Below are 11261 nucleotides of genomic sequence, written 5' to 3' on the forward strand. Positions count from 1 at the left end.
TCCCCTCAGGACTCCAGTGGTGGACCTCTCCTCCCCTCAGGACTCCAGTGGTGGACCTCTCCTCCCTCAGGACTCCAGTGGTGGACCTCTCCTCCCTCAGGACTCCAGTGGTGGACCTCTCCTCCCCTCAGGACTCCAGTGGTGGACCTCTCCTCCCCTCAGGACTCCAGTGGAGGACCTCTCCTCCCCTCAGGACTCCAGTGGTGGACCTCTCCTCCCCTCAGGACTCCAGTGGTGGACCTCTCCTCCCCTCATGACTCCAGTGGTGGACCTCTCCTCCCCTCAGGACTCCAGTGGTGGACCTCTCCTCCCCTCAGGACTCCAGTGGAGGACCTCTCCTCCCCTCAGGACTCCAGTGGAGGACCTCTCCTCCCTCAGGACTCCAGTGGTGGACCTCTCCTCCCTCAGGACTCCAGTGGTGGACCTCTCCTCCCCTCAGGACTCCAGTGGGGACCTCTCCTCCCCTCAGGACTCCAGTGGAGGACCTCTCCTCTCCTCAGGACTCCAGTGGAGGACCTCTCCTCCCTCAGGACTCCAGTGGTGGACCTCTCCTCCCTCATGACTCCAGTGGTGGACCTCTCCTCCCCTCAGGACTCCAGTGGTGGACCTCTCCTCCCCTCATGACTCCAGTGGTGGACCTCTCCTCCCCTCATGACTCCAGTGGAGGACCTCTCCTCCCTCAGGACTCCAGTGGTGGACCTCTCCTCCCCTCAGGACTCCAGTGGTGGACCTCTCCTCCCCTCAGGACTCCAGTGGTGGACCTCTCCTCCCCTCAGGACTCCAGTGGTGGACCTCTCCTCCCTCAGGACTCCAGTGGTGGACCTCTCCTCCCCCAGGACTCCAGTGGTGGACCTCTCCTCCCCTCAGGACTCCAGTGGTGGACCTCTCCTCCCCTCAGGACTCCAGTGGTGGACCTCTCCTCCCTCAGGACTCCAGTGGTGGACCTCTCCTCCCCTCAGGACTCCAGTGGTGGACCTCTCCTCCCCTCAGGACTCCAGTGGTGGACCTCTCCTCCCTCAGGACTCCAGTGGTGGACCTCTCCTCCCTCAGGACTCCAGTGGTGGACCTCTCCTCCCCTCAGACTCCAGTGGTGGACCTCTCCTCCCCTCAGGACTCCAGTGGTGGACCTCTCCTCCCTCATGACTCCAGTGGTGGACCTCTCCTCCCCTCATGACTCCAGTGGTGGACCTCTCCTCCCTCAGGACTCCAGTGGTGGACCTCTCCTCCCCTCAGGACTCCCCCCCCCCCCAGACTCCAGTGGTGGACCTCTCCTCCCCTCAGGACTCAGTGGTGGACCTCTCTCCCCTCAGGACTCCAGTGGTGGACCTCTCCTCCCCTCAGGACTCCAGTGGTGGACCTCTCCTCCCCTCAGGACTCCAGTGGTGGACCTCTCCTCCCCTCAGGACTCCAGTGGTGGACCTCTCCTCCCCTCAGGACTCCAGTGGTGGACCTCTCCTCCTCAGGACTCCAGTGGTGGACCTCTCCTCCCCTCATGACTCCAGTGGTGGACCTCTCCTCCCTCATGACTCCAGTGGTGGACCTCTCCTCCCCTCAGGACTCCAGGTGGACCTCTCCTCCCCTCAGGACTCCAGTGGTGGACCTCTCCTCCCCTCATGACTCCAGTGGAGGACCTCTCCTCCCCTCATGACTCCAGTGGTGGACCTCTCCTCCCCTCATGACTCCAGTGGTGGACCTCTCCTCCCCTCATGACTCCAGTGGTGGACCTCTCCTCCCCTCAGGACTCCAGTGGTGGACCTCTCCTCCCCTCAGGACTCCAGTGGTGGACCTCTCCTCCCTCAGGACTCCAGTGGTGGACCTCTCCTCCCCTCAGGACTCCAGTGGTGGACCTCTCCTCCCCTCAGGACTCCAGTGGTGGACCTCTCCTCCCCTCAGGACTCCAGTGGTGGACCTCTCCTCCCCTCATCACTCCAGTGGTGGACCTCTCCTCCCCTCAGGACTCCAGTGGTGGACCTCTCCTCCCCTCATGACTCCAGTGGGGACCTCTCCTCCCCTCAGGACTCCAGTGGTGGACCTCTCCTCCCCTCATGACTCCAGTGGTGGACCTCTCCTCCCCTCAGGACTCCAGTGGTGGACCTCTCCTCCCCTCATGACTCCAGTGGAGGACCTCTCCTCCCCTCATGACTCCAGTGGAGGACCTCTCCTCCCCTCAGGACTCCAGTGGTGGACCTCTCCTCCCCTCATGACTCCAGTGGAGGACCTCTCCTCCCCTCATGACTCCAGTGGAGGATCTCTCCTCCCCTCAGGACTCCAGTGGTGGACCTCTCCTCCCCTCAGGACTCCAGTGGTGGACCTCTCCTCCCCTCATGACTCCAGTGGAGGACCTCTCCTCCCCTCATGACTCCAGTGGAGGATCTCTCCTCTCCTCAGGACTCCAGTGGTGGACCTCTCCTCCCCTCATGACTCCAGTGGAGGACCTCTCCTCCCCTCAGGACTCCAGTGGTGGACCTCTCCTCCCTCAGGACTCCAGTGGTGGACCTCTCCTCCCCTCAGGACTCCAGTGGTGGACCTCTCCTCCCCTCATGACTCCAGTGGTGGACCTCTCCTCCCCTCAGGACTCCAGTGGTGGACCTCTCCTCCCCTCAGGACTCCAGTGGTGGACCTCTCCTCCCCTCAGGACTCCAGTGGTGGACCTCTCCTCCCCTCAGGACTCCAGTGGTGGACCTCTCCTCCCATCAGGACTCCAGTGGTGGACCTCTCCCCCCTCAGGACTCCAGTGGTGGACCTCTCCTCCCTCAGGACTCCAGTGGTGGACCTCTCCTCCCCTCAGGACTCCAGTGGTGGACCTCTCCTCCCCTCAGGACTCCAGTGGTGGACCTCTCCTCCCCTCAGGACTCCAGTGGAGGACCTCTCCTCCCCTCAGGACTCCAGTGGTGGACCTCTCCTCCCCTCATGACTCCAGTGGTGGACCTCTCCTCCCCTCAGGACTCCAGTGGTGGACCTCTCCTCCCCTCAGGACTCCAGTGGTGGACCTCTCCTCCCTTCAGGACTCCAGTGGTGGACCTCTCCTCCCCTCAGGACTCCAGTGGTGGACCTCTCCTCCCCTCAGGACTCCAGTGGTGGACCTCTCCTCCCCTCAGGACTCCAGTGGTGGACCTCTCCTCCCCTCAGGACTCCAGTGGTGGACCTCTCCTCCCCTCAGGACTCCAGTGGTGGACCTCTCCTCCCCTCAGGACTCCAGTGGAGGACCTCTCCTCTCCTCAGGACTCCAGTGGAGGACCTCTCTTCTCCTCAGGACTCCAGTGGTGGACCTCTCCTCCCCTCATGACTCCAGTGGTGGACCTCTCCTCCCCTCATGACTCCAGTGGTGGACCTCTCCTCCCCTCATTACTCCAGTGGTGGACCTCTCCTCCCCTCATGACTCCAGTGGAGGACCTCTCCTCCCCTCATGACTCCAGTGGAGGATCTCTCCTCCCTCAGGACTCCAGTGGTGGACCTCTCCTCCCCCAGGACTCCAGTGGTGGACCTCTCCTCCCCTCATGACTCCAGTGGAGGACCTCTCCTCCCTCATGACTCCAGTGGAGGACCTCTCCTCCCCTCATGACTCCAGTGGAGGATCTCTCCTCCCCTCAGGACTCCAGTGGTGGACCTCTCCTCCCCCAGGACTCCAGTGGTGGACCTCTCCTCCCCTCATGACTCCAGTGGAGGACCTCTCCTCCCCTCATGACTCCAGTGGAGGACCTCTCCTCTCCTCAGGACTCCAGTGGTGGACCTCTCCTCCCCTCATGACTCCAGTGGAGGACCTCTCCTCCCTTCAGGACTCCAGTGGTGGACCTCTCCTCCCCCAGGACTCCAGTGGTGGACCTCTCCTCCCCTCAGGACTCCAGTGGTGGACCTCTCCTCCCTACATGACTCCAGTGGTGGACCTCTCCTCCCCTCATGACTCCAGTGGTGGACCTCTCCTCCCCTCAGGACTCCAGTGGTGGACCTCTCCTCCCCTCAGGACTCCAGTGGTGGACCTCTCCTCCCTCAGGACTCCAGTGGTGGACCTCTCCTCCCCTCAGGACTCCAGTGGTGGACCTCTCTCCCCTCAGGACTCCAGTGGTGGACCTCTCCTCCCTCAGGACTCCAGTGGTGGACCTCTCCTCCCCTCAGGACTCCAGTGGTGGACCTCTCCTCCCCTCAGGACTCCAGTGGTGGACCTCTCCTCCCCTCAGGACTCCAGTGGAGGACCTCTCCTCTCCTCAGGACTCCAGTGGAGGACCCTCCTCCTCTCCTCAGGACCCCAGTGGTGGACCTCTCCTCCCTCATGACTCCAGTGGTGGACCTCTCTCCCCTCAATGTCTCCAGTGAAGGACTCTCCTCCCTTCAGGACTCCAGTGGTGGACCTCTCCTCCCCTCATGACTCCAGTGGAGGACCTCTCCTCCCCTCATGACTCCAGTGGTGGACCTCTCCTCCCCTCAGGACTCCAGTGGTGGACCTCTCCTCCCCTCATGACTCCAGTGGAGGACCTCTCCTCCCCTCATGACTCCAGTGGAGGACCTCTCCTCCCCTCAGGACTCCAGTGGTGGACCTCTCCTCCCTCAGGACTCCAGTGGTGGACCTCTCCTCCCTCAGGACTCCAGTGGTTCAAGTGGATGGATCCTCTCCTCTCCTACATGGACTCCAGTGGTGGACCTCTCCTCCCCTCATGACTCCAGTGGTTGGACCTTTCCTCCCCTCAGGACTCCAGTTGGTGGACCTCTCCTCCCCTTCAGGACTCCAGTGGTGGACCTCTCCTCCCATACATGACTCCACGTGGTGGACCTCGCTCCCTCAGGACTCCAGTGGTGGACCTCTGCCTCCCCTCAGGACTCCAGTGGTGGACATCTCCTCCCCTTCAGGACTCAGTGGTGGACCTCTCCTCCCCTCAGACTCCAGTGGTGGGACCTTCTCCTCCCCTCAGGACTCCAGTGGTGGACCTCTCCTCCCCTCAGGACTCCAGTGGTGGACCTCTCCTCCCTCAGGACTCCAGTGGTGGACCTCTCCTCCCCTCATGACTCCAGTGGTGGACCTCTCCTCCCTCAGGACTCCAGTGGTGGACCTCTCCTCCCTCAGGACTCCAGTGGTGGACCTCTCCTCCCCTCAGGACTCCAGTGGTGGACCTCTCCTCCCCTCAGGACTCCAGTGGTGGACCTCTCCTCCCCTCAGGACTCCAGTGGTGGACCTCTCCTCCCCTCAGGACTCCAGTGGTGGACCTCTCCTCCCCTCAGGGACTCCAGTGGGGACCTCTGCTCCCCCTCAGGACTCCAGTGGTGGACCTCTGCTCCCTCCAGACTCCAGTGGTGGACCTCTCCTCCCCTCAGGGACTTCCAGTGTGACCTCTCCTCCCCTCAGGACTACAGTGGTGGACCTTCTCCTCCCCTCAGGACTCCAGTGGAGGACCTCTCCTCTCCTCAGGACTCCAGTGGTGGACCTCTCCTCCACCCATGACTCCAGTGGTGGACCTCTCCTCCCCTCATGACTCAGTGGTGGACCTCTCCTCCCCTCAGGACTCCAGTGGTGGACCTCTGCTCCCCTCAGGACTCCAGTGGTGGACCTCTCCTCCCTTCAGGACTCCAGTGGTGGACCTCTCCTCCCCTCAGGACTCCAGTGGTGGACCTCTGCTCCCCTCAGGACTCCAGTGGTGGACCTCTCCTCCCCTCAGGACTCAGTGGTGGACCTCTCCTCCCCTCATCACTCCAGTGGTGGACCTCTCCTCCCCTCATTACTCCAGTGGTGGACCTCTCCTCCCTCATGACTCCAGTGGTGGACCTCTCCTCCCCTCATGACTCAGTGGAGGACCTCTCCTCCCCTCATGACTCAGTGGAGGATCTCTCCTCCCCTCAAAACTCCAGTGGTGGACCTCTCCTCCCCTCAGGACTCCAGTGGTGGACCTCTCCTCCCTCATGACTCCAGTGGAGGACCTCTCCTCCCCTCATGACTCCAGTGGAGGATCTCTCCTCCCCTCATACTCCAGTGGTTGGACCTCTCCTCCCCTCATGACTCCAGTGGTGGACCTCTTCCTCCCCTCAGGACTCCAGTGGTGGACCTCTGCTCCCCTCAGGACTCCAGTGGTGGACCTCTCCTCCCTTCAGGACTCCAGTGGTGGACCTCTCCTCCCTTCAGGACTCCGTGGTGGACCTCTCCTCCCCTCAGGACTCCAGTGGTGGACCTCTCCTCCCCTCATGACTCCAGTGGAGGACCTCTCCTCCCCTCATGACTCCAGTGGAGGATCTCTCCTCCCCTCATTACTCCAGTGGTGGACCTCTCCTCCCCTCATGACTCCAGTGGAGGTCCTCTCCTCCCCTCATGACTCAGTGGAGGATCTCTCCTCCCCTCAGAACTCCAGTGGTGGACCTCTCCTCCCCTCAGGACTCCAGTGGTGGACCTCTCCTCCCCTCATGACTCCAGTGGAGGACCTCTCCTCCCCTCATGACTCCAGTGGAGGATCTCTCCTCTCCTCAGGACTCCAGTGTGGACCTCTCCTCCCCTCATGACTCCAGTGGAGGACCTCTCCTCCCTTCAGGACTCCAGTGGTGGACCTCTCCTCCCATCAGGACTCCAGTGGTGGACCTCTGCTCCCACCAGGACTCCAGTGGTGGACCTCTCCTCCCCTCATGACTCCAGTGGTGGACCTCTCCTCCCCTCAGGACTCCGGTGGTGGACCTCTCCTCCCCTCAGGACTCCAGTGGTGGACCTCTCCTCCCCTCAGGACTCCAGTGGTGGACCTCTCCTCCCTTCAGGACTCCAGTGGTGGACCTCTCCTCCCATCAGGACTCCAGTGGTGGACCTCTGCCCCCCTCAGGACTCCAGTGGTGGACCTCTGCTCCCCTCAGAACTCCAGTGGTGGACCTCTCCTCCCCTCAGGACTCCAGTGGTGGACCTCTCCTCCCCTCAGGACTCCAGTGGTGGACCTCTCCTCCCTCAGGACTCCAGTGGAGGACCTCTCCTCTCCTCAGGACTCCAGTGGAGGACCTCTCCTCGTCTCATGACTCCAGTGGTGGACCTCTCCTCCCCTCAGGACTCCAGTGGTGGACCTCTCCTCCCCTCAGGACTCCAGTGGTGGACCTCTCCTCCCTTCAGGACTCCAGTGGTGGACCTCTCCTCCCCTCAGGACTCCAGTGGTGGACCTCTGCTCCCCTCAGGACTCCAGTGGTGGACCTCTGCTCCCCTCAGGACTCCAGTGGTGGACCTCTCCTCCCCTCAGGACTCCAGTGGTGGACCTCTCCTCCCCTCAGGACTCCAGTGCTGGACCTCTCCTCCCCTCAGGACTCCAGTGGAGGACCTCTCCTCTCCTCAGGACTCCAGTGGAGGACCTCTCTTCTCCTCAGGGCCCCAGTGGTGGACCTCTCCTCCCCTCATGACTCCAGTGGTGGACCTCTCCTCCCCTCATGACTCCAGTGGTGGACCTCTCCTCCCCTCATTACTCCAGTGGTGGACCTCTCCTCCCCTCATGACTCCAGTGGAGGACCTCTCCTCCCCTCATGACTCCAGTGGAGGATCTCTCCTCTGCTCAGGACTCCAGTGGTGGACCTCTCCTCCCCCAGGACTCCAGTGGTGGACCTCTCCTCCCCTCATGACTCCAGTGGAGGACCTCTCCTCCCCTCATGACTCCAGTGGAGGACCTCTCCTCCCCTCATGACTCCAGTGGAGGATCTCTCCTCCCCTCAGGACTCCAGTGGTGGACCTCTCCTCCCCCCAGGACTCCAGTGGTGGACCTCTCCTCCCCTCATGACTCCAGTGGAGGACCTCTCCTCCCCTCATGACTCCAGTGGAGGATCTCTCCTCTCCTCAGGACTCCAGTGGTGGACCTCTCCTCCCCTCATGACTCCAGTGGAGGACCTCTCCTCCCTTCAGGACTCCTGTGGTGGACCTCTCCTCCCACCAGGACTCCAGTGGTGGACCTCTGCTCCCCTCAGGACTCCAGTGGTGGACCTCTCCTCCCTACATGACTCCAGTGGTGGACCTCTCCTCCCCTCATGACTCCAGTGGTGGACCTCTCCTCCCCTCAGGACTCCAGTGGTGGACCTCTCCTCCCTCAGGACTCCAGTGGTGGACCTCTCCTCCCTTCAGGACTCCAGTGGTGGACCTCTCCTCCCCTCAGGACTCCAGTGGTGGACCTCTGCTCCCCTCAGGACTCCAGTGGTGGACCTCTGCTCCCCTCAGGACTCCAGTGGTGGACCTCTCCTCCCCTCAGGACTCCAGTGGTGGACCTCTCCTCCCCTCAGGACTCCAGTGGTGGACCTCTCCTCCCCTCAGGACTCCAGTGGAGGACCTCTCCTCTCCTCAGGACTCCAGTGGAGGACCTCTCCTCTCCTCAGGACCCCAGTGGTGGACCTCTCCTCCCCTCATGACTCCAGTGGTGGACCTCTCCTCCCCTCATGACTCCAGTGGTGGACCTCTCCTCCCCTCGTTACTCCAGTGGTGGACCTCTCCTCCCTTCAGGACTCCAGTGGTGGACCTCTCCTCCCCTCAGGACTCCAGTGGTGGACCTCTGCTCCCCTCAGGACTCCAGTGGTGGACCTCTCCTCCCCTCAGGACTCCAGTGGTGGACCTCTCCTCCCCTCAGGACTCCAGTGCTGGACCTCTCCTCCCCTCAGGACTCCAGTGGAGGACCTCTCCTCTCCTCAGGACTCCAGTGGAGGACCTCTCTTCTCCTCAGGACCCCAGTGGTGGACCTCTCCTCCCCTCATGACTCCAGTGGTGGACCTCTCCTCCCCTCATGACTCCAGTGGTGGACCTCTCCTCCCCTCATTACTCCAGTGGTGGACCTCTCCTCCCCTCATGACTCCAGTGGAGGACCTCTCCTCCCCTCATGACTCCAGTGGAGGATCTCTCCTCCCCTCAGGACTCCAGTGTTGGACATCTCCTCCCCCCAGGACTCCAGTGGTGGACCTCTCCTCCCCTCATGACTCCAGTGGAGGACCTCTCCTCCCCTCATGACTCCAGTGGAGGATCTCTCCTCTCCTCAGGACTCCAGTGGAGGATCTCTCCTCTCCTCAGGACTCCAGTGGTGGACCTTTCCTCCCCTCATGACTCCAGTGGAGGACCTCTCCTCCCTTCAGGACTCTTGTGGTGGACCTCTCCTCCCCTCATGACTCCAGTGGTGGACCTCTCCTCCCCTCATTACTCCAGTGGAGGACCTCTCCTCCCCTCATGACTCCAGTGGTGGACCTCTCCTCCCCCCAGGACTCCAGTGGTGGACCTCTCCTCCCCTCATGACTCCAGTGGAGGACCTAACCTCCACTCATGACTCCAGTGGAGGATCTCTCCTCTCCTCAGGACTCCAGTGGTGGACCTCTCCTCCCCTCATGACTCTAGTGGTGGACCTCTCCTCCCATCAGGACTCCAGTGGTGGACCTCTGCTCCCCTCAGGACTCCAGTGGTGGACCTCTCCTCCCTACATGACTCCAGTGGTGGACCTCTCCTCCCCTCATGACTCCAGTGGTGGACCTCTCCTCCCTCAGGACTCCAGTGGTGGACCTCTGCTCCCCTCAGGACTCCAGTGGTGGACCTCTCCTCCCCTCAGGACTCCAGTGGTGGACCTCTGCTCCCCTCAGGACTCCAGTGGTGGACCTCTCCTCCCCTCATGACTCCAGTGGAGGACCTCTCCTCCCCTCATGACTCCAGTGGAGGATCTCTCCTCTCCTCATGACTCCAGTGGAGGACCTCTCCTCCCTTCAGGACTCCAGTGGTGGACCTCTCCTCCCATCAGGACTCCAGTGGTGGACCTCTGCTCCCCTCAGGACTCCAGTGTGGACCTCTCCTCCCCTCAGGACTCCAGTGGTGGACCTCTCCTCCCCTCAGGACTCCAGTGGTGGACCTCTCCTCCCCTCATCACTCCAGTGGTGGACCTCTCCTCCCTCATGACTCCAGTGGTGGACCTCTCCTCCCCTCATTACTCCAGTGGTGGACCTCTCCTCCCCTCATTACTCCAGTGGTGGACCTCTCCTCCCCTCATGACTCCAGTGGTGGACCTCTCCTCCCCTCAGGACTCCAGTGGTGGACCTCTCCTCCCCTCATCACTCCAGTGGTGGACCTCTCCTCCCCTCATGACTCCAGTGGTGGACCTCTCCTCCCCTCATTACTCCAGTGGTGGACCTCTCCTCCCCTCATGACTCCAGTGGAGGACCTCTCCTCCCCTCATGACTCCAGTGGAGGATCTCTCCTCCCCTCAGGACTCCAGTGGTGGACCTCTCCTCCCCTCAGGACTCCAGTGCTGGACCTCTCCTCCCCTCAGGACTCCAGTGGAGGACCTCTCCTCTCCGCAGGACTCCAGTGGAGGACCTCTCTTCTCCTCAGGACCCCAGTGGTGGACCTCTCCTCCCCTCATGACTCCAGTGGTGGACCTCTCCTCCCCTCATGACTCCAGTGGTGGACCTCTCCTCCCCTCATTACTCCAGTGGTGGACCTCTCCTCCCCTCATGACTCCAGTGGAGGACCTCTCCTCCCCTCATGACTCCAGTGGAGGACCTCTCCTCCCCTCATGACTCCAGTGGAGGATCTCTCCTCCCCTCAGGACTCCAGTGGTGGACCTCTCCTCCCATCAGGACTCCAGTGCTGGACCTCTCCTCCCCTCAGGACTCCAGTGGAGGACCTCTCCTCTCCGCAGGACTCCAGTGGAGGACCTCTCTTCTCCTCAGGACTCCAGTGGTGGACCTCTCCTCCCCTCAGGACTCCAGTGGTGGACCTCTGCTCCCCTCAGGACTCCAGTGGTGGACCTCTCCTCCCCTCAGGGCTCCAGTGGTGGACCTCTCCTCCCTTCAGGACTCCAGTGGTGGACCTCTGCTCCCCTCAGGACTCCAGTGGTGGACCTCTGCTCCCCTCAGGACTCCAGTGGTGGACCTCTCCTCCCCTCAGGACTCCAGTGGTGGACCTCTCCTCCCCTCAGGACTCCAGTGGTGGACCTCTCCTCCCCTCAGGACTCCAGTGGAGGACCTCTCCTCTCCTCAGGACTCCAGTGGTGGACCTCTCCTCCCCCCATGACTCCAGTGGTGGACCTCTCCTCCCCTCATGGCTCCAGTGGTGGACATCTCCTCCCCTCAGGACTCCAGTGGTGGACCTCTGCTCCCCTCAGGACTCCAGTGGTGGACCTCTCCTCCCTTCAGGACTCCAGTGGTGGACCTCTCCTCCCCTCAGGACTCCAGTGGTGGACCTCTGCTCCCCTCAGGACTCCAGTGGTGGACCTCTGCTCCCCTCAGGACTCCAGTGGTGGACCTCTCCTCCCCTCAGAACTCCAGTGGTGGACCTCTCCTCCCCTCAGGACTCCAGTGGTGGACCT

The sequence above is a fragment of the Oncorhynchus kisutch genome, unplaced genomic scaffold (genome assembly GCF_002021735.2).
Source record: "Oncorhynchus kisutch isolate 150728-3 unplaced genomic scaffold, Okis_V2 scaffold758, whole genome shotgun sequence".
NCBI lineage: Eukaryota > Metazoa > Chordata > Actinopteri > Salmoniformes > Salmonidae > Oncorhynchus > Oncorhynchus kisutch.